The following is a 23,073-nucleotide window of genomic DNA, read 5'->3' on the forward strand; positions in this document are numbered from 1 at the left end:
GTTCTTCCATCCCGCCCCCTCGCGGCCAGCCAGCCAAAACGTCGTCGTCGGCCCTCCCATTGGCTGCCCCGCCTGCCACTCACTCTCATGTAAACACTTTGGCCCTCCGCCATCCTTATAAAACCAATTACGGACCAACGGCGGGGGGGGGAGGGGGAAGTTTCCAGGCCCCCCGATGGGGCGGGGCGGAGGAGCCAAGCGGGCGGTGGGAATTTCTAGCGGCGGTTTCAAGGCCGCCCCTTCCCCTCCGCTGTCTCAGCGGCCGCGCGGCCGCCGTCTCCGAATCGCCGGGCCGGCAGGGCCTGGCCTGGCCTGGCCGATCCCCACAGACAAGTTGGCGGTGGCTGCCCCCGCGGGCCTCTCCTCTGCGCTCCTGGCGCGGGGTGATGCCCCGCCCTCCCCACCTCCTTCCCCATTTTCTTTGGGGCGGGATGGGGTGGTAGCCAAATGAAGATTTTGGTGGCCATGGAGGGTCGCAGCATCCTGGGAGGGAGGGAGGGAGGGAGGGAGGGTTGCGCGTTTCCTCGGAAGTAAGACCTCGCCGCAGTTAACTCACAGGGAAGAAGCAAGCGCAGGACTGACTCCCCGCGGCCCGATCCCAGGCATGCTTACTCGGATGTAAGTTCCACCATGTGCCATAAGCCCTCCGCGGCAGGTAAGATTGCAACGGGGGACTTCCGCGGGGCGGAGGGGGGGGACGCACCAAATCGGCGCAGGCTGGAAACCGGCAGTCTTACTCGAGCGTAGGGAGGGCGCGCAGGCGGGGTGGTGGTGCGGGCGTTGACTTCGGATCGGGCCGCAAAGCAGCCCCCGACACCCACCCCCCGATCTAGGGAACTTTTTTATTTGTGGGTGCTCGCACTGCTCTGCGCGAGCGGGAAGCCCCCCAAGCGGCCTCCTCTCCTGTCTTCCGTTCCCGGGGGGCAGAGGGATGGAAAGTGGCCCCAGCCGGTGACGCAGAATCCCAGCCACTGCGGGGGGGGGCAGGAGAGTGCTTTACTTCGAAGGGGCGAAGCAGGCACCCTAGACGCCGCCTCCCGCTTTGCCAGTGTTGGGTGGGGGTTTAATCCGATTAAACGGCAGCAGTGTGCGGGGGTCTCCTTCGAGAAATGGCGGACCCTCGAGACACTTCGGCAAAGTTCCTCCGCGGCCCCTTCTGCCTCGACGCTTTTCTCTCCCCCCCCCTCTTTCTTTTTACCAAGAAAAAGAAGTTGGGGGGAGAGAAGCGTCGCCCCCTTCGCACCCATCTGCCCTCCAGGCTGCTCGGCGGGACGAGCGAGGCCACTTTCCATGGGCCACTTTAGCATAATCCGTTTTTACACCGGGTAGAGGCCCTTTCGGGCGGGATCTGGCACCGCAGCGTCCTTCCAGCCACTTGGCCGCGATCCTGCGCCCCTCCACGCGGGAGTCAGCGCCGAATTGGGCCACTTTTTCCAAAGGCGGGCAAACGCCTCCTTTCGCTCTCACTCTAGCCCCGAGAGACGCACCTCCCTGGTCAGGCCACCTTTTCGAGCCCGCGGCTGACACGGAGACACGCTTAGAAACCAGTCAAGCAACAACGCGGGGGGGGGCGGACGAAAATGAAGAATGGCAGTTATTTTTCCCCCCCAGCCATAGGTTTGGCTGTAACGGATTAAAATGCCTCCTACCCACGCCCACGTTATCCGTTGGAGACAGACCTGGAGGTTTTGGTGGGTCGGATATTTAGTCTGTGTGAATTTATGCTTGGGAAAATTGAGTGTTTGGGAAAAAATTTTTCTTTAAACTGCCCTTTTTTTGGAGCGGGGGAGTTTTCGTTAACAAACAAGGCTTTTTGGAAATTCGTCTATGTATCTGCAAGGAGGGAGAAGCGGACCTGGGGGCGGACACCCTCCCCTACCCTTTTTAATGCCAGCGTAAATGCAAACAGAAAAAACCGAGCAGTTTCAAGCTGCCCTCCGCCTCCAGCGAGGAAGTTTCTAGGCTGCCCTCTTTGGGAAGGAGGGGGAGGGGGAGGCAACCGAAAATAGTAAGCGAAGCCGAAAGAAGAAAGGCACACGTTTTTAATGGGGTTTTTTATGGGGGAGGGGGCGTGAAACTTTGCAACGCCAAGAAGAGCAGCGAATTGCGCTGGCGACCTCTGGAAGCGCAGTTTACACACACGCAGGCACACACCCGACGCCGACTTGGCAATGAGATTTCATGGACGGGCTCCAAATTGTCGAAGGATCGACCGGGGGGGTTTCAAGGGTGGGAGGGGGACGTGACAGTGGCCCCGTCGCCGCTGCTTTTGCCCAGAACGGCGGCCGGCCGGCCGCTGGGCAACAAGAAGTTGACCCCCCCAACACACCCACCCCAAGGTTTTGTTTTACGACTTGCCCAAAGGGTGCCTTTTCTCACCCTGCAGATTTTTAGAAAGCCATTATTCTTACTTAGTTGGATACTCCCTCCTCCCCCCTTGGCAGAGAGGAGCACATTCCCAAGAGACCCCGACGGCGCCCCCGAGGACGCCTGGGCCAGCCCCGTCTCCTGCCGCGCAGAGCGAGCGAGCGAGCTACTTGGCGGGCGCCGTTTGTCTCGCCTGGATGACCCGCTTGACGCGTTCGCAGCCGGAGCCTGAAGGAGCCGCGCGGGGGGGGGGGAAGCGAGGTTGGGCACAGTAAATCATTTGACGTGCTCAGAAAAGGCCCGGCGGCCGCTCGTCGTTCCGCGCCCCCTTCTCCCGTCCCAAGCCGGCGCGGATCTGCCTTTCGAGCCCCTTCCGTGACCACCCGCCTTGCGTAAGGTGGGGCTCCTCTCCCGCCTGGTCCTCGCGGGCGCTTCCCCCGGAGTAAGCCGCAGGGGAATCGAGGGGCTTACTCTCCGGGAGGGGGAAACGGGCCTCGGATTGCCGCAAGAAAGAAGCGCGGGGGGGCGTGGGAAGGCTCCCCCTGTTGCGGTTTTCCGCGGCGAGCCCCAAGGGGAGGCGCCCCTTCCCGCCGGCTCCAGAGGATTTCGGAGCACTGCCTGCGCGGGTGCCGCCGCCGCCGCCCTTTCGGGGCTCCAGGCAGATTTTCCTTTCGCATTTTTGTTTTGTTTGTTTGGAAACCAAAAGCATTTTTGGACCTCCCTTTTTTCGGCGGCATCTGGCTGACAACAGCGCGGAGCCATCTTGTAAGCGGGGGGAGGCGCTCGGCCCGTCGGGCGGCGGCGGCGGCGGCGGCATTTCTGGAAGGGGCTCCTTTGTCGTCTCCTTTTGGCCTCGCCGTCCCCGATTTTACGCCGTTCTTAAAAAGGCGCTTTGCAACCGGCCGCCTTCCAGCCGCCCAACCGGCGCTTCCCGCCCCGTTCCAGAGCTGCGCTTCTCTTCCTTGCATTTCCCCACTTTCCTTTTCATCCCCCCCCCATTCCTTTCTCGTCTTTTTTTAATGTTATTGGGGGTTACGAACAATTCATCCAGGTCTCGGTGGAGGGAAGAGGCTGCACTCTCAGCGGTTTCCCTCCTCTTCGGCGGGCCAATAAATTATTTTTTTCCCTTCCCGCCCAAGATTTGTAAAGCTCTTATTACATTTGTGGGGTTTTTTTAACGCTTAGGAATATTGTTGGTGATTTTTGCAACAAACTAGGTATTTTCATCACATGCCTATTTTTCTCCTTCTGGAATATTGCACCAAAAAAAGGTGTGTATATTTATAGTTTCTCCTTCCCAGAGGTGGGCCATTAGGGGCATGCATGCTGAAGATTTGAGATTTGTAAAAATAGGCCAACACAACTGAAAAGCATTTTTAACAGCACAAGCTCAGCATGTTTATTCCAAACATTATATCCTGTTGTGTCCAGTTTGGCTTATTCTCAGGTAAGGACCTTGCATAGGATTGCAGCCTTTGAGGATTTTCTCCCCCACCCCAAGCAGATTTATTTTGGTTTTATGGGGTTCCCCTCCCAGAGTCACCTCTTTGTTTTGTCTTATATACCGTGGAAGTCCAGGGCTGCTCCCTGAGGAACAACATCGGAAACAGCTGCCTGGCGCACAGAGCAGGGGTCTTTCTTTTATCCACAACTTACCAAAGGTCATTCTAACCTTGAAGCAGGCTTTGTGCAGGCACACACCCCTCTGCCCCCTCCAGATTCCCATTCCCTGGTGAAGCTTTAGGTCTGCAATCCAGTTTTCTGGGAGTAAGCGCCATTGAAATCAATGGGACTTTTAAGTACATATCATAGGTTTGCAGTTAGCTCTTAAAGAATTCTTAATGACAGATATAATTACTTTTAAAAGCATATTAGTGGTTTGTTGTTGCTGCACTAGTTTCGCTGTAGGGAAGGTTCACTGGTTTATGCTACATTCAAATTAAATTTGCAGCAGTCTTGTTTAAAACAAATCACACACGAAATCATTCCAAACCATCATAAAATGCATGTGTTTTAGTTTGCGAAAGGGGGCGGGGGATTAGATTTAGTATGGAAGTAGAGATTTCTCTCTGGCTTAGCTGTGCTGTTTGCTAAGAAAACAAAACTTTTTTTTAGCAGTCAGTGGTTGTATGGAAACATTTTGAAATTTGTTTTGTAGCATCTTCCCTGTGTCAGCAACAGAGCTGCTGTTTTCCAGATTCTTCCTCAAGGGTCAGCCTCCTGTTCACGCTTGCTCAGGTGTCAGTCCTGTTGTGTGGGTAGAACTCCAGCCTTAGGCAAAAGTGTGTGTTCATTTTTAAAGTGCATGCCTTGTGCAAAAAGAACCTAACAGAATAGGAAGGGGGGGGAACACTACACTCCCACACACCTTGCTCTTTTTTTCTTTTCTTTTTTGGTAATAGAGCTTTCATGTATAAGATCAAAGGCTTTGCCCACTTGTTTTCTTGCTTTATAAGGCTTGTTACTTTTAACCCTGCCGCATGCTGCAAATGCCGCCACCACCCAATTCCCCCCACCCTCCTTCAAATGTCACCTTCTTCATTCTCTCCCAGATTTATGGAAATAACGGTAAACTATTTTTGCTCAGACTCCTATCCTTCCAAGAGACAATCTGATTTTTAAAAAAAGATATACGGTTGCCGGGGGGGGGGAACCTTCCTTGGCAAATAAAGTGGGATTTGGACATTCTCTGCTCTCTTTCTGTGCGCATACTCAATGACTGATGAAACAGTGTAATTGTAAGGGAATGTCAACTCTTCATCCATTTGGGTAGAAAACTACTTGAGCCAAATATAGCTCGTCTTAAGAAAGAGGATGTCTCCTTTAATTTCTCGCCATGCATCTGTCATGTCACAGGCACTGGTGGATAGACAGATTATGATACACACACACACACTGATACAAGTTACAGTAAGATCTTAGAATGTCCTTTTGGCAAACCTTTGCTTGTATAACTGCCTAATTTAAAAGTCCAGGTCTGATTTCAGATTAGGGAAGGAATTTGGTGCGTCTTTAAAGACAATCCTCTTCTTTCCCAACCCATCCACCAGCTACACAAACTTTAAATGTCTCAACTAGGTCTTGGAGCCTAGGCAAAAACTACTTTCATCAGCTTAAAACTCTGATGCTTTTTGGAGGAGTGAGAGGGGTACTGCATGTGTGCCCTTATGTGGCTTTATGGAGTTCTGGATCAAGGAAAAGCCATTGTCTCTCCCTGATGATCTGGGAGAAGACACAGTCCTTCAAATGTGTGACTGCCTTCTATTGCCTACAGTGTCTTGCAAACATAATCAGACCCTGACCAATACCGCAGTTGACTTTAAGCTCCTCTTCACATGCAACGTTTCACTTGACGGGTTGTATAATAAAAAGGAGCCTGTAATCTTGTATGCCTGGCCCATGTCTTTTGGGCCAGTCTCCACTGATTTGGAATCCCTTACCAGCTAGACCTTCCAGGGGGGGGCATTTATGATCTTCCCACATTGTAGAGTGTGTCTGCAGTTTCCACCACTGTGCAGAAAAGTCATGTGTAAAACAGCTTGTTTCACAAAAAGATCAGGTGTGTTTACAAAAGCATTTCTGTTTTCCTCCTGGCAAGCATCAGCCAAACACAGAGAAATTATCCTTGCGAAGAAATATGCAGGCTTCATGTATTTCATTTATAACTCTGCAAGTTCTTTTAATTTGCTGCCCTACAAGCAGGGTTTTTTTTATTATATATTTCTACATGCGTGATGTGTTCTGTTTCCCCTTCATTCTTGTAACCCTCCCTTTCCACTTTCCCTGCTTGAAGTTTTGATTTGTATGCTCCTTGGGGCAACTTCTCTTTCTTCCTTTATGTTCTTCTGTAAATACTAATTCACCTCCAGCAACAGGGGAAGAGGCTTCTTCTGCGTGTACGAAGCAAATCCACAACACTGAATCGGAATCCTTCAACAAGGTCAAGACTTCTCCCGTTAACATTTCACAATGCTCCCAACCTTTTCCTGCAAATGAATTGTACAGCAAAAGCTAGTAACAGAGATGCTGCTATTTGAACAGAGTTTCTTATCTTCTGTCTTATAAGGGCAGAGCTGTAGAATTTACACACTTTGATGATCAAATTCCTCAGTGCATCTGGGAAAAGGCCTATTAAAGCTTTATTGTTCAGGTGCCTCATGTATGACTGTTTCCTTTCTATAATAATGCCTAATATAATTTGCCCCGATATATGATTCATGCAAACGCATGGGCAGTTATCCCTTCTTCCAGAAAGTAACATTATTATTATTATTATTAATCATTTTTGCAGATTTTTTTCCGGTCTGCAGACTGCTCAGCATTTTACAGCTTACTATATAAGAACATTCATTATTTCAGAATGTTTAACTGTTTCATAAAGCACACCTTTACAACTGTTCACAATTCTACACTTTTGGTTTGGCTTTTGCTCCCTCTCCCTCAAGTTTATTTTAAGGCTCTTCTGCTTTAGTTATGAACATGAACTCAGACTAGTTAATTTCTGAAATTTGTAGAGCTGCTTCATTTTTTCCAATGTGACGCACTGTAAGACTACTCCCAGCTGTTGAGAGTATTCCAGTACTGAACACGACTGCGAGGATAATCCTAAACCTGAAGTCAGTCTAACTCAGTCCAGTGGCATTTGCTCCCGTGCTCTAATTTGAGTGTAAAGACCAAGGTTTAGGAAATGAACTTGGAGCAGCCCTGTTTTCTTAGTCTTTTATAAAACAATCTTGTTTATATTCATTGTAATCCTTTTTCTGTCAATCCAAACCACTTGATTGGGAGTCTTTTTCCAGTTTTTATTATAATTAGTGGCAGCATGAAATTCTGGAGCAAAATGTTAGGGTTACACAAGAAATGCAGGCACTGGCCTTATACGGCGTCAGACCAGCAGTCTCTCTAGCTCCGTATCTTTGCCACAGACGGGCAGAGGTCCTCCAGGGTTTCAGACAGGTAGTCTTTCCCAGACCTATCTGGCAGGGCCAGGGATTGAACAGGGACCATTTTCCAGCAAGGGCTGCATCACTCACCTACAGGCCGTCCTCAGAAGATTGCACAGGGTCCTGGAGAAATCGCAACAAAATGGATTGCGGGGGAGATCCAGTACTTCCTTATTCCACAATGGCCAAATGGCTGGGCAGCCTCATGGATAGCACTCTCACCTGTTCCCACATTGTGCACCAGCAGTTGTGCTATTAAGTTGTTCCTTTCTCCCTTTTTGAGGGTTAAGAGTTTGATTTGCAAGCTGACAAGGTCACATCACGTTCCAATGTGGGCAAACGGAACCTTCCAGTGATTTCTCACCCACTCTCAATGTGCAGCTCCCAGTGAGCTGGCTTATTAGAGAAAAGACAGGAGCTTTACTTGCAAGATTACTCTTTAGCTAGCCAGGTAAGATGAGCTACACCAGTGAAAAGGCCTTATAAACCAACCCATCCATAACATCTCTTCTGCTTGCCTCCTATCTGTATAATTTTACACATGTTTCCACGCCCATCTTCCATTTCTAATTGTCTGCCCAAAAAGCAACTAGGGTTTCTTTCCAAGTTAGCGTGTAGTAGAGTTGGCATCCTTAATTCCACACACATTTCTCCTGCCCGCCCACCAAGCATTTGATACAGAATTTGCTTTGAGCTATAAATCCCTGGGGAGCGAAAGGATGAGAGAATCTGCAGTCACACTTGCAGCATTTGAGAGGGCTGGGCAATTTTTTGTTGTTGCATTGTTAATGTGCCATTTTTCAAGGCACAGAGAGAGACACTGTGAAGAAGATGGCAAAGCTCATTTGGAAATCTACATTGTTTAAAGCCATGTTTGCACTACAAGAGTAGCCCTGATTTCCTTCCTTGGGATGAATCATTTGAAAGAAAAGCCAGTTTCAAAAGGAAGGGTACTATTAAGTGGGGGGGGAGGGAACTGAGCATATTCCCTCTCCAAGGCACCAGTTGATTAGAGAAAGTGAGATCAGAGGGCCTTAGAAAATACATACCAGCTGAGGTTTGCTTAGACTTTCAGCTGGAAAACGCCAGCTTTTTAAAACCAAAAACTGTCTGCGTATGCAAGATGCACTGAAGTGTATCCATTTATAGCTGGGGGGGGGAAGATGGAGAGAGGCTGCAACAGGGAGGGGAGCGCCCCCCCCCATCCAAACAATGGTTACTATTAACAAAACTTAAATGTATATAGGTGCTGTAACAATCCACTGCGCTGAAATAAAGCCTCTGGGTGGCCTTGTGCAAGCTGCTAGTCCTCAGTATAACTACCTCACAGGGCTGCTGTAAGTGAGGACAGCTCTGAGCTCCCTGGAAGAAATGCTCCTTTACAGGATAACATAAGGGAGAGAACTTTCAACCTGAATTTGATAAGTAAGGAAACATTCCCCTTATAAAGGGAGAGGCAAACGTATGAAGGGGTGAATGTCAACAAATGCAGAAATCCTTTAAGGAGCATCTGGCAGCAATATTCACATCTGAAAGGATACTTTTTTTACCAAGAGAATTTTCTACTTTAACGGGTGTATGTTTGTGCATCTCTCACACACACGCAAAAGCTGAAGATGTGACTGGCTCTCTCAGTCTACTACCTCTGATACCCAAAAAAGTCATCTGAAAACAGAAACAAAGCTGTAAAAGTTGATGTCACTTTGGGAAAGGAAGCATAAAAGGCCATTTAGGAAATGTAGTAATAGGTATGATTTGGAAGACATGTCCACTCTGCAGAGAGGCCCAAAGGCTGCTTTCACTTTTTAATTGTATGGAAGACACTAGCATTTTTTAAAAGAGACACTGAATACTCAGAACTTGGTATACAGTACCTTTTCTGTGAGCTACTATCTAAAGTTGCAAGCAACACAAAGACTAATGGTTTTGCATATGCAGAAAAGTAAGTAAAAGTTGCATTCCACAGTCACAATGCTCCTGGGTATAGGCTGGAACACTCTTCTGTTTCCCCCGACACCAGTTCCAGTGTGTGAAGGAGCAACAAACTCCAAAGTTCCATCCTAGATGGAGGTTTGCATGCTTTGTCCTGGACTCCTGCCCTCTGTTACAAGGTACACTTTGTGACCTATGTTTTAACTTGTTAAAGGCATGAATGGACTGCTTTCAGCCATGTTATCACTAAGTGTGTATCAAATACCAGCTTTCTGGGTGACGTGGCAGCATTACTCGGGACCAGCCCTCTCGCTGGGCAGTGTGAGTCAAGCGGGACAGCAGCGACAGCTGCTGGGCTGTTCCTCCTGAGCACCCTGGCCGTATCCTTCCGTTGGACATCAGAGCTGCCACATAGTCTGCCCTGCATGCCCATAACTAGTTCAGAAGAGAGCAGTGAGGATGATCAGGGGACTGGAAACAAAGCCCTATTGAGGAGAGGCTGAAGAACTGGGCATGTTTAGCTTTGAGAAGAGAAGACTTGAGGGGAGATAGGACAACACTGTTCAAGTCCTTGAAAGGTCGCCACACAGAGGAGGGCCAGGATCTCTTCTCGATCATCCCAGAGTGCAGGATACAGAATAATGGGCTCAAGTTATAGGAAGCCAGATTTTGGCTGAACATCAGGAAGAACTTCCTGTCAGAGCAGGCCAACAATGGAACCAATGACCTAGGGAGGTGATGGGCTCTCCAACACTGGAGGCATCCAAAAGGCAGCTGGACCGCCGCTTGTCAGGCATGCTTTTAACTTGGATTGCTGTATTGAGCAGAGGGTTGGACACGATGGCCTTATAGGCCCCTTCCAACTCTAGATTCTACAATAGCCTGCTGCCCTCAGGAAGAGAACTCTCCTGCTGCCTGTATTGAAATAAGATTCAGCTGCTAGTCCAGTCAGCTTATGTATATCAAATAGCAGAGGTGCCGTCTTGCCCTTTGCCTCAGGCAGCAAAATGCATTGGCCCTGGCAGGACCTTAAACCATGACCCCTTCCTAGTGCCCTAAAGTATATGGCTGAAATGAAGAAAGCTTGACGGGACCAGGAGTGAATGTTTGTATGGAAGGACTATGAGCTCCATTCAGTCCTGCTGTTCCTGGATTCAGCATGATTTATTTCTCTGTCTGTGTGTCTTTTCTCTAGGCTCCTGTTAGTGGGTCTTGGGTGGCTACTTAAATACAGATTCTACAAGCCTGAAATCTGCCCACCCTGCCCTTAAAATAACTGATAAGAAACTCAGTTGCTCAGCATTCTAATTAGACAGGGACTTTTGCAAGTGGGATGAACAGCTTTAATATATTTGTTAGAAAGATGAATGGTGGGATTTTAATTTTTTTCTAAAAACCACTTAATTATATTGTTATTATTTTATTAAAATTTATATCCCTTCTTTCCTTCTGAAGGAGCCTAGGGTGGCAAACAAAATGATTTAACAACAAAAAATCATTCTAAAAAACAGTTGCAGATAAAAAACATTATTCCATTCCATCTTCAGGTTGCCAGGAACAGGCTCCTTAGCCATCAAATGCCTAAGCAAAGAGGAATGTTTTCAAATTCTTCCTAAAAGTTATTAACATTGGAGATAGCTACGCTTCACAGGGGATGGCAGTCCACAAATGGGAAGCCACCACTGAAAAGGTCCTGTCACAGGTCAGCACAACCAGGCAGTTCCCAGGGGCAGTACTACCACCAAGGCCTCACCTGTCGATCATAGGGTCTGAGATGGCCCTCTTTTAGGTCCAAGCCAACTAGGGCTTTATATGCTAGCACTAACACCTTGAATTGGGTCCAGTAGCTCACTGGCAGCCAGTGCAGTGCTTTCAGGACCGGTGACACATGGTCCCATTGGGCTGCCCCACTTACCAGCCTAGCAGCCGCATTCTGTGCTAGCTGCAGCCCCACATACAGCACATTACAGTAGTCCAGACGGGAAGTCACCAGAGCACGGACAACTGAAGCCAGGCTATCCTGATCCAGGAACGGCCATAGCTGGGCAATCATCCTAAGTTGGGCAGAAACACTCCTAGCCACAGAAGCCACTTGGGACTCTAGTGACAAGTTGGAATCCAGGAGTCCTCCCAGATCATGACCCTTCAGGAGGAGTATAATCCTTCCCAGAACAGGCCACATGCCTAATTTCTAGACATGGGAACCACCCACCCACAGTCTTGTTAGGGTTCAGCCTCAGTTCATTGGCCCCCATCCAGCCCATCACTGCCTCCAGAGATCGGTCTAGCACCTTCGCACACTCTCCAGAGTGTATGTCATCAACATACTGATGATACCATGCTCCAAATCCCCGGATGAGAGCTCCCAACGGGTTTCATATAGATGTAAAATAGCATAGGAGACAGAATAGACCCTTGTGGACCCACAGCCCCAAAGCCATGATGCCGAGCAACAATCTCCTAGTAGTATTTACTGGTAGCAGTCCTGCATATAGGAGCTGAACCATTACATTTAAAAAAGTTTTATTACATTTGTACCCAGTCTTTCTTTTATCACAGAACTCAAGGCAGCATACATGTAGTTCCCAGGTGATGTCCCATCCAGGCACTGACCAGACCCAGACTTGCCTAGCTTCAGCAAGATGGTTGGCCTCATGTGCCGTCAGACCTCCAACTCCTACAGTACCTCCAACTCCTAACTCCCTCAGTTGCTCCAGAAGAACCCTGTGGTCACTGGTGTCAAAAGTTGCTGAGAGGTCAAGGAGAACCAACAGAGTTGCACTGCCCTTGTCTTTCTCCCAATAAAGATTATCAGTTGGGCCACTGTTTCAGGCTGTTTCAGTGCCGAAACCAGACTAGAAATGATCTAGTTAGAGCCATACGACAATGGAACCAATTACCTAGAGAGGTCGTGGGCTCTCCGACACTGGAGGCATTCAAGAGGCAGCTGGACAGCCATCTGTTGGGAATGCTTTGATTTGGATTCCTGCATTGAGCAGGGGGTTGGACTCGATGGCCTTATAGGCCCCTTCCAACTCTACTATTCTAGATAATCTGCTTCCTTCGGGCATTCCTGCAGCTGCCCAGCCACCACCCTCTCCATCACCTTGCCCAGGAAGGGGATGATAGAGACTGGAATGTAGTTTTCTAAAACCTCTGGATCCAGGGCGGACATCTTCAAGAGAAGTTGCACCACCACCATTTTCAAGGCAATGGGCATAACTCCCTCCTGTAGCGAGGCACTGACCGCTCCCTGGACCAGAGCTTGGAAAAGTTACTTTTTTGAACTACAGCTCCCATCAGCCCAATCCAATGGCCATGCTGGCTGGGGCTGATGGGAGTTGTAGTTCAAAAAAGTAACTTTTCCAAGCTCTGCCCTGGACCCATCGAGTCAATCCCCTCCCACTAGATTTTAGCAACCCTGATTGGCAGGAATCAAGAGGGCACGTAGTTGGCCCCACTGCTGTGAGAGCCCTGTCCACATCCTCAGGCTATAGCAACTGAATCCAGTCCCACAAGCTGCAATTGGATGGTGCCTCCAGGGACCTCCTACAAGACTGAACCAAATAAAGAACTAGACTGTTTAAAGGCCATGGCAGCCCCTATAATGCGCCACGATTCGTTATCCCTTCTGTCTGACCTTTTTGCCAAAAAGGATCAATAACAGGACAGCAAGAAACTAGAGGAATGAGAAGAAGCTTGTGTTATGTTTACATTTTCCCCGAGGGAGACTTAATTCTTAAGTTAATGGAACAACATTGTCTTCAAGCATTGCTAGCTGGGTTCTGACCGCAACGTCTACTCGGGGCTGGCTGGGAAAGATAGAGGATGTTTTGATGGTGTGATTTTGGATCAAGGACAGTTTGTCCTCTGTTAGCTCCTGTCAAATGTATTTCTGATTATATAGAAATCGAAGCACGAAAAATAGCAAGAGAGATGCATACAAATCTGAAAGCCAGATGCCTTTTGCATATCTATCAATCTGCTCTGAACTTAAAACTGAGATTGCATGGCCATTGTGGTTTTTGCAAAATCTGATTTTAAAAATATAAAGTTAGTATCCACAAGGAAATTGTGTTAACTTAATGGAATGTTTGATTTCCCCCATCATTTGAACAGATGACCACTCTCCATGCCATATCGTAAGCTGCTTTTGAGAGGAGGTTCCTTCTGTTTTCCTTTCTAAGGTGTGCCACTGTAGGCTGGTCCATGAGGGCGAATGGAGCGCTGCCCTACCAACCTCAGTCTGACCTTAGCCAGCCCCCACCTGCCTGATTTCTCTGCCTTACATCCAGTCCAGGGGGGGTGACATTTGCTACCACCCTCCTACTCCTCATCTCAGGGTTGCCCCTGTAAAACTCAGCAGGGGAGAAGGAGAAGGAGGAGGAGGAGGAGGGTGGGGACAAAACTGGAATGAGTTGCCTCTGCCTTTCTGCCTTCCACAGCCTCTGGCTCCACCTCCGGCTTGGGCTCCCTGCCTTCTGCCCTACCAGTCTTAATGGGCAGCAGCTACCACTGAGATGTGTTGCACTTCTGCAGGGTGTGGTCAACGCATCGTTGTGGGAGGAAGTGGCTCCAGCTGCCCTGAAAGAGGCAGTGATACGACCGTTCCTAAAAAGCCCACCCTGGACCCATTGGTTTGTGACAACTACCACCTGGTCGCAAATATCCCCTTCTAAGGGAAGGTGATTGAGAGGGTTGTGGCACAGCAATTGCAAGTACTCTTGGATTAAACAGATTATCTTGACCCATCCCAGTTTGGGTTCAAGCCTGGTTGTGGGACTGAATCAGTCTTGGTCGCCCTGATTGATGACCTTTATCGGGAGAAGGATGGGGGAAGTGAGACCGCGTTATTCTTACTTGATCTCTCAGTGGCTTTTGATACCATTGACCACAGTATCCTGGGCTGACTTGGTGAGATGGGTATTGGAGGCACTGGGTTACAGTGGTTCCAATCCTACCCCAGGCAGTTGTGCTGTGAGGTGCCGCAGGGTACCATCTTGTCCCCCATGCTGTTTAACATCTATATGAAGCCTTGGGAGAGGTCATCAGGAGATTTGGGGCAAGGTGTCAGCAGTACGCTTATGATACCCAGCTCTATTTCTCGGTAACATCTGAATCAGCAGAGACCATGCAAGCCCTGGACCGATGCCTGGACTTGGTGGTGGGCTGGAAGAGGGCCAATACACTGAGTCTGAATCCTAGCAAGATGGAGGCACTGTGGGTTAGTGGTTCCCAAGTTCGGCTAATTGGTCAGTTGCCTGCTTTGGATGGGGTGGTACTTCCTCTGAAAGAGCAGGTTCGTAGTCTGGAGGTGCTCCTGGATCCATCTTTGTCACTAGAGGCCCAGGTGACCTCAGTGGCTAGGAGTGCCTTTTACCAGCTTTGGCTAGTAAGACAGCTGCGGCCGTTTCTGGACCAGCATAGCCTGACCACTGTTGTCCATGCACTGGTAACCAGGCTGGGTAACTGTAATGTGCTGTATGTGGGACTGTTCTTGAGGTTGGTCTGGAAGCTACAGCTGGTGCAAAATGCAGTGGTGCAACTGCTCACTGGGTCAGGTTATCACCAACATGTCACCCTGCTGCTGAAAGAATTGCACTGGCTGCCCATTAGCTGCTGGGCCAAGTTCAAGGTGCTGGTTTTGGTTTACAAAGCCCTATACAGCTCGGGACAAGGATACCTGAAAGACCGTCTTACCCCTTATATACCAAGTCGACCACATTACTTTGCAGGTGAGGGCCTCCTGCAGATGCCATCTTATCAGGAGGTCCGTTCCGCACAACACAGGCCATGGACCTTTAGTGTTTTGGCACCGACCCTTTGGAATTCCCTCCCCTTAAATATTAGACAGGCACCGTCTCTGATGTCTTTTCAGAGTCTATTGAAGACCTTCCTCTTTCAACAATGCTTTTAAGTAGAGGCCTTATCCCAGTCTGCCTCAGTGTTGGAATTGCTTTTTAAGATGTTTTTAAAGCTTTTTTTTAATGATGTTTTATTTTAAAATATTTTAAAGTCTGTTTTCAAGATGTTTTAGAATGTTTTTATTGTTTTGTTTACTGCCCTGGGCTCCTTCTGGGAGGAAGGGCGGGATATAAATTTAATAAATAAATAAACAATAAATAATAAACCTCAGGGATTTTCCTGAGCATACTGATAACCTCCCCTCTTGTTTCTCAGTTGCCTTGTTTGGGCTTCAATCAATGCTGTTGCCACTCAGCCTCTTGCATACGCTATTAGAGGGACTTTATGTGGGCATCAAGGTCCTAACATTGGATTTTAAAGGCTTTAAAAAACTATTCCCATGAAAGAAGTAATTCTTTCTTTGAATGTGAATGAGTTTTATATTATTGATGTAACACAGACTGATTTTTTTCCTGAGATCCTAGTCATTTAAAGTCACAAAGATAATTCTCGGATTGAGAGAGAGTATGTGTGTTTGAATGCCAGAGTTATCTAGAAGGCTACGTTCCAGGACTTTTCATCCCACAGCAGCTGTAAGTATCTTAATATGCATATAAAACTGATTCTCTCATCCACACACACAGAGAGAAAATATTTGCAACTGGATTTGCCATTTGAAGGAGATTCATTGGCAGGGACATTTCAAGGTGATACTCAAGCATTGTATTTGGAAGATCACAGAGCAACAACACAGCTGGAAAGCGAGAAAAAGAAAGCTGAAAAGTTACCTGCCATCCGCTCCTCCTCGCTCTGTGCCTTTGCTGCGTTCTTCTTCCAATTCTCTCTCTCTCTCTCTCTCTCTCTCTCTCTGAACTGGAAAATCCAGATTTGCCATTTTGGCTGATTTGCAGTATCTGAAAGAGAGGCCTTCTTTAGTACTCTGGAAAACAGAGACAATTTCTGCCCAAAGTTAAATTCCAGAACAGACATTAAAACAACCAGAAATCAAATATAGAATTTTTAAAAATAAATAAGCAGATGGCATTCTTTTCAAAGTCAGGCAGCACCTGTTTGCCTAAGAATTGTTTAGCAACCTTGGAGTAATTCCATATGAGTAACTCCCTTTCTTTCTCCCTTTTAAAAATATCTGTTTCGAAGGTGATGAGCTGTGTTCATTCCAGTTTCACAGCAGTTATAAAAACACAAACCACGGGGAGCGGGAAGGAAGGAAAGGACGGAAGGAAGGAAGGACGGACAGGCAAAGCCAGCCGTGATAATCTAGGAAACATTTTCACATGCTACAAAATAAAAACATCTAGTGATCCAAAGTGCTGAGATATATTTAATTTAAAGATATATATCCCACATTAAACCTCATTTGGATTCCCACCATGTCTTAAAGATAAAACACTCAAACAAACGTACAAAAATACCTAATTAAAGGCAGTCATAAAATGAACCAGGCTAAAGACATCCTAATATGGCATATCATGCCCAACATACCTGTTTAATTTTGACATTTACATACCTCCCATTCCACAAAGTCTTTTGGGTCTAAGTGTCAAGAGCCTAGTTCTCATTGAGGTGAAAAGACTTGAGTATGAACCATGCCATTTCAGATAGCAAGTGAGGGCTCACATGATTGAATGTGCTGTCATACAAATTCCCACACACTCAGAAAACTAGCATTTGAGGGAGATTTCATATTCCTGACAGACTACTTTTCCGTGTGCACAGATTTTTTTAAAAAAATAGAGCATTCAAATCATGTTCTCCACACTTGCAGCCTGAAGTGGTATGGCCCAGGCACATGTTCACCAGCTCAGTGACAATTAGACCTACTTCGTTTTGACTGCTTGAAAACTGCAACTGGTCCAGAATGCAATGGCTAGACTGTTAACCAGAGGGAACTTGCAACTTCAGGACTCAAAAAAAGAGAACTGGCTTCTCTCTCATGATGTGTTCTGTCTCCCAGGCTGGTGGTGGTGATGATGTTAATAATAATTTATTGTTGTTGTTATTGAATAGCTTCCCATGAGGCATTCTGAAGCAATTTATTTTTATCTGGGAGGGAACTTTGTCACTGGGCTTGACGTACCCAAAAGATCCCAGCATGTTTGCACCATGTGGAAAACAGTACCTGTGCCAATAATTATTTATTGGATTCATCCCGTTTCTCAGTCATGATGAACTTCCAAACCAGCTAATCAGAGCTGGGTGCAGGTTTGAGGAACTCACAGCAAAGTGCCATGTGGTGGCCCTCATCCTACATCAGGATTACCTTGTCGCACCAAGGGGAGGCAGCCATTTTCATTTCTCCCAGTAACTCCAGTGTAGCATCACTCCTGAGCATTGTGAGAAATTGACGTGGCTGGAGCTGCTGCATCCATGTAAACCTGCAGCCAATGGTCCAAGTCAGGGGCCAGCACCAGTGGGCCCTGCTGTGGCCCTGACAGCTGCCCAAGGGTGCCAGCGCTGACACCAGGCCTGCAGCAGACTCAATCAGCACCAAGGTATACTACAATTAAGCAAAAAGTGCTACAATGGCTCACTTTCTGTCTTCTGCTGACACCCACAAAGTCATTGCCCCCTTGGTCATGAGGTGGTAAGAATTGCGACATTTTCCTCCCCTGTGGAATGCATAGAGCTAAAGGAGGAACTTGGAAGAATGATGCACTTTCCCACTTCCTTTTTAAGCTCTGTGTGCTTTTCAAGGGTTAGATTTTACCAAGATCACTTGGAAGCTCTTCCAGGTGTATGTGTGTGTGTATCCTATCTCCATCTGCATCTGGGGGGCTGATCCGGGGGTGTAGGGGATCGGAGAGAAGAGACCAGAGAAGTGCCCACAGCCCTTGCTCAAAAAGCGAAATGTGCCCATGGGCCTGAAAGACTGGTGATTCCTAGTCCTCTGCAGACTCCTCCATCCAAAGAGTGGAAATAGAAGCCGCTTTATATCGATACAAAGATGTGTGAATTAGATCTGAGACTGTACCTCTTGAAACTTCAGGTGTGAGGGAGGGGAAGCAGATCTGTGAATCCTCCTGCACAGTAAACAAACTAACCACCCGTCAAGCAGAGGGGCTCAGCTAAAGCCGCACTCTGTGGTGTGCTAGATCTTTACATACAGAAAGTTTGTTTGTTTGACATTGCAGAGCATTCAAAAACAAGATTCCACACATACGTACACTGGCAGGTCTCAAACAGTACTCTTGGCCTCTGCTGTGTGATTTTGCTGATCACAGAGCTCAGCTCTCCACCTAGAAGCAATGCAGGTTAGAGACTTTCCTAGAGTATGTAAAACCACAAATTGGGAACGTGCTGTACTTGTTGAATATAACTCATCCTACTCAATGGGAAGCTACTGCATGACTAACATTCTGTCTGACGAAGTCAAGAGCCCTGATTTGGTGGGATGTATTTGCCATTCCTCTGAGGGAAGCTCTTATCTATGTGTTTTTAAGAGCATTGCTTTGATCCAGCAGTCTGGCTTTTGCAGAGATCCATTTAGTAGTTCAGCAATTTGCTTTCCATCCACAGTGGCCAACCTGATACCTTCAGGGTAGGGTTGCCAGACTTGGAGGCTGGGCCTGGCAACCAAGAGATCTTCTGTATCTTTAAAACTTGTGCAGGGGGGAGAATTTCACCTTGTGTTTTTTCCCATTACAGTGTTGGAAGAAAACCTGCAGTTGGTTGAATTTCCCTTCTCTTAAAGATCCAGAATCATTCTCAGGCCCTGAGCCTGGCAACCCTACCCCAGGGAGCCCAGAAGCAATGCTCTGCCTAGCGTCAACCTCCCAGCAAATGTTACTAAGGGACATACTCCTTCAGAAGAGGAAAGCTGCGTTTCGCTGTCATGCATCAATATAGCTAATAGGTCTCCTCCTCTATGACTTTGCAGAAACCCTTCTTGAAACCATCTAGGTCAGAGGCCCTCACCACATCTTATGGCAGGGAGTTCCAAAAGGTAATTATACATTGCATGAAAAAGTTATTTCTTTTGGCCAAGAGTGGGGAACCTCTGGACCCCAGAATCTAACAATCCCCACAGAATACCAGATTGGGGAAAGCTGGTATTATACAGCCATAAGAGTGGCTGTATCTAGTTTGAATAACTTGATTATTTAATGATATGTTATCATCTGCTGATGAGCCATTTTATCTGCCTAACTTTATTTATTTCACATTTTACTGTGGTTTTTTGTTTACATCTGCAGTTTAATCAGTCTTTACTGATACATCACATGAACTTTACAGTACAATCCTGCAGATGCTTACTCAGAAGCAAATCTCTCTGTATGTTCAGTGGGTCTTACTTTTAAGTATGTGTGTTTAGGATTGCAGCCTAAGTCAACTACACATGTCTACTCAGAAGTAAGCCTCACTGAGTTCATATAGTCCCAGGAAAGTGTTTACTTTATATGCACACCTGTGAGTAAGCTCCATTAAAAACAATGGGGCTTACTTCTGAGTAGGCATTGCATTCTAAGTCTATCAATTAACTGTGCACATGGTTAAACACAGCATTTCTGGAACAAGAAGCATACCTCCTTCACTTTATACACAATGCATCTTGTCTGTGAAACAACCATGTGTGTCTCTTTTAAGATTAAAAATCACACATATCCATCTTATACACACACATACTGCCTGATTAATTGGGGCATCTTTATGGTAAATTAAAAGCCTCTTTAATTGAGTTATCTGACTCAATTAAACCTTGCTTTTATTATGTTATTTGTTTTTGTATATGTTGTTTGCTACTGTGTAAATCTTTCAAAGGCAGGGTATAACAATGTTTCAAATACATTTAATACATTGTACTCCAATAGCAGAATGTGATGGGTGTGCGTACATACGTGTGTGTGTGTGTGTGTATCAATCCTTTTACAACAACGCTGAAACACTTGCAGGATAAAAGGGTGGTGGTTGTGGGGAAAACAGTGTGATGTTGCTGACAAATACTTATCTGTTTACTCCTTAGGGAGTTTTGGCACAGAAGCACAGAAAATAATAGCAAATCTGAAATACAGTTAACATGATTTTTACACTGGAATCCCCATTGCAGGATGTTAGTGCCCGATGCATGTATGGACTGCAGCTTCGCCATGGGACTCCTGTTAGTGAAGGCTGTGCCCATCATGGGCCCCAATTCTTGGTCTTCATCACTTCTTGCTGTCTTCAGAGGTCGGTCAGTGCTATCGCTTATGTAGCCAGAACACCGCCACACATGCACATCTGCTGATACCTAGGCGTAGGGACAACCCCCCCAAGGTTTCCAGACATGCAAAAGAGGGGGGGAATCCCAAATGGTGAGGGAACTCTCAAAACAGCCCAGTGAGGACAGGGGGCAGGACACAGACATAGAATGGTGACAGTATGAAGGGGGGAGGGAATGGAGTGGCTGGAACCCTGGACAGCAGCACTTCAGACTGCAACATTTTATGGCAGTTCCCACTTGTAAGACGTTAAGAACCCTACGGGAATAGACTCAAGGCTCATCCAATGCTGGGTCTTGCTTCATGCTTGAGCAATCGGACTCTTCCAGCCTCAGCCCTACAGCAGGAATTGTCCAAAGTCACAAGATGCAAAAAGATCTGAGTTTGGTCAGTGCTTGGATGACAGACCACCTGGAAAACCAATGTACGCTGCCTAGAGCTCCATGCTAGAAGAATAAACAATAAGCTTTTAACAGCTACTCATGCCCAATTCAGACATAAGATCCTTTAGGTTTTTTTCCTGTAGCTTCTGAAATTCCATTCAGTGCTGTATGGATCTACAAATATCACAGACACACAATATAAATATATTAGCTGCAGAGAGCTTGTCATGACAAGATGTAATCAATAAATCTCACACCAGTTGTGGCTTATTTCTGCATTTTGATGCCCCTCACCTCTTTTAATGTGTTGGTGCCTTTTCACCTCTGCAGCTGCAATCTGAGGAGCTGTTAAGCCAGATTTGTAATAACTGCAAGAAAATACCCACACACATGCATATGGTACATCAGGGCAGTGAAAGGAAGCAAGAACTTTGAATATTTCTTAAAAAGTAAATGAGATTTATTTACTTATTTTTAAAACTTATATCCCACTTAAAATCTCTAAGCAGTTCACACAAAATACAGCTACAGAATAACAAGCAAAAAGTAATAACATAATACCAAAACACAATTAAAATTCAATTAAAAAATTAACCAGAATATTACAACAGAAATATTGAGCAATGTGATCACCAAATCAATTTGCAAGAAAATGCAGGTGCCAGCCAATCATTTTAAATAAAGCTAACATGAAAATATATTGCCTATTTTGGATGGTACCCTCTGAAAATATCAAAGCTGTCCTACATCATTACACAGAAGTAGGGGGTGATGGGGTGGTATGTCCCCCCTCCCCAAGAAGGTCCATGTTTGAATGCAGAGGTGGACATTTCCACTTCAGCTGCTCCAGCTGAGTTGAGCAGACTTGCATCAATCTCCAACACTTGGCTACTGGAATATTCTACGACAGGGTTGGGCCGTGGTGCTGAGCTGCCTCAGTTGTGCTTTTTCAGCCTTTAAAACCTGTCAAGGCTCTCCAGTGCAAGGACTGGCAAGGGGGCTCAACATCAGGCTTCATTTAATGCTGCTAGCTTTTGATTTCAAAAACTGCACGTTCCCAGGCAGGGGTAGGAGGAGGGCCTGGGGCAGTCCACACAGTGGGGCTTCCCCCCTGCTCTGGTCCCCTGGGCTGGGCACAGCCTGTGATCGAGTGGCTAGGAAGCAAACATGCATATTCACGTGATGTACCTGGAATCCCATGAATCATGGCAACTGACTGAGCTACACAAAACTAGGATGCCTGCAGGATCCACTTTGGAGTTTTCTAACTGGAAGCTCATGGCCTACCAAGCACAGACAAGTACAAAATGGTGACTTAGCGGCAGATGTAAAAGAACGGTTCAGGGAGTGGAGCCAATTACTTAGTGCATTCTATAGGAGGCATACACTGGAATGATCTGCATATACAGTTACAAATATATACCTGAACTGCTGCCAATCACAGAATCTAACAAACAGCCTTACCTGGGAGAGGAAGGAAGCCTTTTTGTTGCTGCTGCTATTAAACAACTGGGACACCTGCAGATCTTCTATAAATCATCCAGTTATCTACCAGGAGATTCATCAATCTCCCGTCCATCCACCCTTTTCCTGGAGTGCACATGCTTGGCTTCAGCATTTATGCATTAGAGCGCCCACGTCCACATCGCCCAAAAAGAGGAAACAAATCTCTAAGAGGGAGGACAAAAGAGGATACCAATTTGCCCATGATAATTAAAATGCATTGGTGCAAATACAGAAATAATTACTATAATTCACTCAGAGGCAAACCCTTGTGGTTTAAGAACATACCTATAGCCAACAGATATTTCTATCCAACTTTAAAAAGCAGGGAAATTGGGCAGCTGTAGTGAATGCACCAGGAGAGAAGGAGACCTGATCTCCTCTCTGAGATATTGGACTGCCCTACAAATTTGTCAAAATGCAAACACAATTTGGGTTGGTCTTTCACAGTCCAATCCACTTCCGGTGTAGCTTGGAAGAATTTGGTAAAGTGCCTCTGGCCACATCCACACCAGACCTTTATTTTACTTTAGACAGTCATGGCTTCCCCCAAAGAATTCTGGGAAGTGTAGTTAGTGAAGGATGCTGAGAGTTGCTAGGAGATGCCCTGTTCCTCTCACAGAGCTGAAATCAGAGCAGCTGACTGTTCAACCACTCTGGCCACTGGAGCTCTGTCAGGGAAACAGGAGTCTCCTCCCCAGAGTTGCCCCCTGATTAGCCAAGCCAAGCAGCTGTGAGTCTGGCTTTTAGAACACTGACAGTTGGTTCTTACTGAGCATGACCGGATTTATCATTGACTCCAATGCTAAATTTCTTAAATTAATT

At 46.8% G+C, this 23,073-nt stretch overlaps 2 long non-coding RNA genes across 2 annotated transcripts; one reads left to right on the top strand and one right to left on the bottom strand.

Annotated features, from left to right (window-relative positions):
- Window positions 1–162: 162 nt before the first annotated feature.
- LOC133371702 (uncharacterized) lies at window positions 163–21,614 on the top strand. Its single transcript, XR_009759366.1, has 3 exons — window positions 163–655; window positions 18,813–19,110; window positions 20,128–21,614. It is a non-coding gene; the product is annotated as an uncharacterized LOC133371702 (long non-coding RNA).
- On the bottom strand, window positions 6,021–16,451 carry LOC133371701 (uncharacterized). Its single transcript, XR_009759365.1, has 3 exons — window positions 16,214–16,451; window positions 15,935–16,060; window positions 6,021–6,353 (listed from the first exon to the last, which is right to left on the bottom strand). It is a non-coding gene; the product is annotated as an uncharacterized LOC133371701 (long non-coding RNA).
- Window positions 21,615–23,073: the final 1,459 nt, after the last annotated feature.

The sequence above is a fragment of the Rhineura floridana genome, chromosome 17, assembly GCF_030035675.1.
Source record: "Rhineura floridana isolate rRhiFlo1 chromosome 17, rRhiFlo1.hap2, whole genome shotgun sequence".
NCBI lineage: Eukaryota > Metazoa > Chordata > Lepidosauria > Squamata > Rhineuridae > Rhineura > Rhineura floridana.